Below are 6,000 nucleotides of genomic sequence, written 5' to 3'. Positions count from 1 at the left end.
TGCATGATGCTGACACAGCCCAAACATAAAAATAAGGTGTGCCATTCACTAGGTTTGGACAGAGATGTCTGTTGAGAAATGTATCAGCCCAGATAAGATCATAAACCTATCCATTGCCCCCAATGTTTCCTATGGCCCCTTGTAGCCCACGCCCCCCTCCTTCCTGTCCTCAGGCCCTCCCTGCTATGCCTTCTGGTACTAAAGATTTCTTTGCATGTTATGTAGATAGTATCAGGTATGTAATCTTTTCTATTTTGCTTCTTTCACTTAGGATAATTATTTTGCATTCATCCTGTTGTTTTGAGTCTCTCTAGTTTGTTCCTTTTTATTTCGAGTAACAAGTTGCTCAGTAAGGATCAATCACCTGTTGGTTTGGCCAATCCCTCATTTGCCAGCATTTAGATTCTTTCCAGTTTGGGACCATTCCTAATAGTACAGGAAGTTAAAGAGATAGAATAAAGGCCAAATTGCTTTTTTCTCCTTCCTTCCTTCCTTCCTTCCTTCCTTCCTTCCTCCCTCCCTCCCTCCCTCCCTCTTTCTCTCTTTCTCTCTCTCTCTCTCTGTCATTTTGTCTTTTTAGGGCCGCACCCACAGCATATGGAGGTTCCCAGGCTATGGGTCGAATTGGAGCTGTAGCTGCCAGCCTACGCCACAGCGACAGCAACCTCAGATCTGAGCCACGTCTGCAGTCTACACCACAGCTCACTGAGAGAGGCCAGGGATCGAACCTGCATCCTCTCTCTTTTTTTAGAGCATCGCCGGATCCTTAACCTACTGAGCAGGGCCCAGGATCAAACCCCCATCCTCATGGATACTAGTCAGGTTTGTTACTGCTAAGCCACAATGGGAACTCCCAGTTTACTATTTTTTGTTGAAAAGGAAATGTTATTGACAAAAACTTGAAAACATTTAGACGGGAAATACAGATTAAAAATTAAAAACCTGGAGTTTCCGTCATGGCGCAGCAGAAACAAATCCAACTAGGAACCATGAGGTTGCAGGTTCAATCCCTGGCCTCGCTCAGTAGGTTAAGGATCTGGTGTTGCCGTGAGCTGTGGTGTAGGTTGCAGATGCAGCTCAGAGCTAATGTTGCTGTGGTTGTGGTGTAGGCCAGTGGCTACGGCACTAACTGGACCCCTAGCCTGGGAACCCCCATATGCTGTGGGTGGGGCCCTAAAAAGACACACACACAACAGAAGAATAAGAAGCCCAAGTGGGATAAGAAAGTGAAGGCAACATGGGAATGTATGGAGACAGCAGCGTCCAAAGTTTGGAGAACTGCATCCCCGATCCAAGAACTGTCACATGAGGGACAGGAGAGAATGAGAGGTGACGATATCAAGGATCGGTGAGGAGTGGCTGTTGTGGCTCAGCGGGCCAAGAACCCAACTAGTGTCCATGGGGATGCAGGTTCGATCCCTGGCCTCACTCAGGAGATTAAGGATCTGGCGTACCTGTGGCTGTGGTGTAGGCTAGCAACTGCAGCTCTGATTCGACCCCTAGCCCAGAAACTTCCATATGCCGGGTGTGGTCCCAAAAAGAAAAGAAAGAAAGAAAAAAAAAAAAGGAATGACAGGTGAGAACGCCAAGCTGAAACAGAACACAACATGGGAGTTCCCATCGTGGCTCAGTGGTTAACCAAATCCAACTAGGAACCATGAGGTTCCCAGGCTAGGGGTCTAATGGGAGCTGTAGCCGCCAGCCTACACCAGAGCCACAGCAACGCCAGAATCCGAGCCACATCTGTGACCTACACCACAGCCACAGCAACGCTGGATCCTTAACCCACTCAGCAAGACCAGGGATCAAACCCGCAACCTCATGGTTCCTAGTCGTATTTGTTAACCACTGAGCTACAACGGGAACTCCCTCATTTATTCATTTACTTATTTATCTTTTTTGGCTTTTTAGGGCCGAACATGTGGCATATGGAAGTTCCCAGGCTAGGGGTCCAATCAGAGCTACAGCTGCCAGCCTACACCACAGCCACAGCAACATCAGATCCGAGCCACAACTTCAACCTACACCACAGATCACAGCAATGCCAGATCCTTAACCGACTGAGTGAGGCTAGGGATTGAACCTGCGTCCTCATGGATGCTAGTCAGATTCGTTTCCGCTGAGCCACCAGGGTAGCTCCAGGAACTCTCTAATTTATGTTTCTTTATTCACAGCTTCTTGGAAGTACAAAGGCGGTAAAAAAGGTCACATATTTAACGTGTGCAGTTCAAGAGTTTCCGTCATGGTGCAGCAGAAACGAATCCAACTAGGAACCATGAGGTTGCAGGTTTGATTCCTGGCCTCGCCCTCAGTGGGTGAAGGATCTGGTGGTTTGCCATGAGCTGTGGTGTAAGTCGCAGACATGGCTTGGATCCCTCGATGCTGTGGCTGTGGTCTAGGACAGCAGCTGTAGCTCCAGTTTGACCCCTAGCCTGGTAACCTCCATATGTTGTGGGTGTGGCCCTAAAATGCGGTGGGGGGGGAAGTGTGCATTTCAATAGGTTTTGACATATGTGTATAACAGTGAAAGCATCAGCACAAATAAGATCATAAGTACATCCACTGTCCCCCACAGTTTCATTGTGCCCCTTTGTAATCCACACCTGCCTCCTCCCACTCCCAGACAACCACCGATATGCTTGTTACTATGGATTACTTAGCGTTTTCTATATATAGTGTTTATTCTTGCTTTTTAGGGCTGCACCTGCAGCATATGGAAGTTCACAGGCTAGGGGTCAAATCGAAGCTACAGTTGCCAGCCTACACCACAGCCACAGCAACACACGATCCGAGCCACGTCTGTGACCTCCACCACAGCTCATGGCAACTCCAGATCCTTAACCCACTGAGCGAGGCCAGGGATCAAACCTGCAACCTCATGGTTCCTAGTCAGATTCGTTTCTGCTGCACCACGAGAGAAACTCCTAGAGCATTGTTACGTATTCTGTGCTTTTTTTTTTTTTCACTTAATTTTTTTTATATTCATCCATTTGCTTTGTTTATCAATAATCTCTTCCTCTTATGTAGTATTCCACTCTTGGGTAAAGTCTATCTCAGTGTATTCATTCCCCCACTGATGGATATTGAGGTTATTTTCAGTTTGGGGACTATTCCAAATAATTGTAGATAAAGAAGTACAATTAAGAAGAGGTAACTTTTTTTTTCATTGTAATAGAAATTTTATTAACAAAATACAAAAAAATATAAATGGTAAGAAGGAGTTCCTGTTGTGGCTCAGTGGTAATGAACCTGACTAGAATCCATGAGGACATGAGTTCGATTCCTGGCTTCGTTCCGTGGGTTAAGGATCGAGCGTTGCTGTGAGCTGTGGTATAGGTTGCAGACTTGGCTCGGATCCCAAGTTGCTGTGGCTGTGGTGTAGGAAAAAAAAGAAAGAAAGAAAAGGAAAAGAAAAAAGGTAAAAAAAGAAGGGAACTCCTGGAATACACGTTTAGAAATAACTGAAACTTTTTTTTTTCTTTTTAGGGCTGCACTTTCGGTGTCTGGAAGTTCCCAGGCTAGGGGTTGAATTGGAGAGAAAGAGACTGCTGGGCATTTTCTGAACACACCAGAACGCATGTGAGAAGGCCTGGCGTCTAATGAATGGGGTTATCAGCCAACACACAGATCAATCGTCTTTCTTATCATATACAAACAAAAGCCATTTACTGAGTGAAAATCTGAACACATCTTGCTGTGAAATCACCACTCTTCATCACTTCAGGAACGTTAAAAAAGACACTGTCCGAGACAAAATGATCAAATCCTAGGTTTTCCAGAATTTGTACAATGCCTGAAATATGGGTTTTTCTCCAAAAGAATAACCAAGAATTCCTACATTATAGCACAAGCTTCATTGCTTTCTTCCTTCCCTCTTTTTTTTTTTAAATGTCCACACCCACGGCATATGGAAGTTCCCAGGCTAGGGTTTGAATAGGAGCTACAGCTGCTGGCCTACACCACAGCCACAGCAACTCGGGATCTGAGCCACGTCTATGACCTATACCACAGCTTACAGCAACACTGGATCCTTCATTCACTTAGGAAAGCCAGGGATCAAACCTGCGTCCTCATGGATACTAGTTGGGTTCGTAAACCTCTGAGCCACAGTGGAACTCCCATGTTCCTTTTAATTTGAAAAACAACTATTACGATATTAAATTTCATGGCAATGCCGGATCCTTAACCCACTGGGCAAGGCCAGGGAATGAACCTGCAACCTCATGGTTCCTAGTTGGATTCGTTAACCAGAGTCACAACGGAACCCCGACACAGGAATTTTAAATTGAGGGCTTCCCAGAGTCCCTGCTGTGGTGTAATGGGATTGGCTGCGTCTTGGGAGTGCTGGGATGTAGGTTCAACCCCCAGCTGGGCACAGTGGGCTAAGGATCCGGGTCTGCTGTAGCTGAAGCTTAGGTTGCAACTGTGGCTCAGGTTGCAACGGTGGCTCGGATCTGATCCCTGGCCCAGGAAATTCATACGCTGTGAGTTAGTCAAAAAATAAAATAAAAAAATAATAAAAAAATTGAAGGGGTTCCTGCTGTCATGTGACAGGATCAACGTCTTTGGAGCAGGTTCAATCCCTAGCCCAGCACAGTGTAGGTTGCAGCTGTGGCTTGGATCTGATTCCTGGCCTGGGAGCTTCATATGCCTTTTTGTGGTACAGTGATAGGATCAAGTAGTCAATAAGAGAGTTAAGCATACATTAATATATATAAATAGAAATTATTTTATATACGTTACAGTAATGTGATTAACATAAAATCCTGGGGGAAAACAGAAAGGAAATAGTTAAGGAGAAAAAGTGTTGGGAGTTTCTGTTGTGGCTTACAAACTCGAATAGTATCCATGGAGGATGCAGGTTCAGTCTCCGGCCTCACTGAGTGGGTTAAGGATCTGGCATTGCCACGAGCTGTGGTGTAGGCCGCAGACGAGGCTTGGATCCCGTGTCACTGTGGCTGTGGTGTAGGCCGGCAGCTGCTGCTCTGATTCCACCCCTAGCCTGGGACCCTCCCTATGCCACAAGTGTGGCCCTAAAAATATTTCTTCAGAATAAAATTGTTGCAAATTTCTCCCACCAGTTCTGGTTTTGCTCATTAAATCTCTACGCATGATGAATCCAGAAAACCTAGCACTGACTTCCAATGAGACGTAAGCCATGTACTCGACCTCTTAACCCACAAGAGTGTACACTATTGCATAGGTGTGCAGTGTTACCCTTGGCCCCTGGGGGGGTCCATTATTGGCTCATAGCCCTTTGAGCCACCGGGTAAGGTGTCCTCCATACTTAAACCTTGGAAATTAGTGCCATGTTTTGCACGTTTTCATTGCAATTCAGAATTATCTCTAACTGCTCAACTGTGGCCTTCCATTGTCAAATTAGCACGCTGCTCAAGAAACTTAAATGAATCTGCTCTTTGCAATACACAGAACTATGACAATTTATTAGAGTGAAACTAGGTACATAATGGACCAGGAAGGAACATCTGCATATATAACAGGAACTCAACTACAGGCCAAATGACCACTTGGTGTAGCAAAACCTTTAGTTGGCTGGAGGATGGGATTAAAAACCATACGCCAGAGTTCCCATTGTGGCGCCTCGGAAACGAATCCGACTAGGAACCATGAGATTGTTGGTTTGATCCCTGGCCTTACTCAGTGGGTTAAGGATCTGATGTTGCCGGGAGCTGTGATGTAGGTCATCAGAGGCGGCTTGGATCCTGGAGTTGCTGTGACTGTGGCGTAGGCCAGTGGCTGTAGCTCCAATTAGACCCGTAGCCTGGGAACCTCCATATGCTGTGGGTGTGGCCCTGAAAAAAACAACCCAAAAAACCCCAAAAAAATGAATACAGCTATCCCCAGAAGATCCATGGAGATCACGTGGGAGAGTCCACCTCATGCAAGGCAGTGGACTTTATCTTCGAGTAAGTCTCTCTGACTACTTTTCTGGAGAACCTAGTTTCTACAAAGAACACATCAATCACGCTAACCCCTACT

This window comes from Phacochoerus africanus, chromosome 5 (genome assembly GCF_016906955.1).
Source record: "Phacochoerus africanus isolate WHEZ1 chromosome 5, ROS_Pafr_v1, whole genome shotgun sequence".
In the NCBI taxonomy this organism is placed as follows: Eukaryota; Metazoa; Chordata; class Mammalia; order Artiodactyla; family Suidae; genus Phacochoerus; species Phacochoerus africanus.
The sequence above is the reverse complement of the archived record's forward strand: the minus strand, read 5'-3'. Positions refer to the sequence as shown.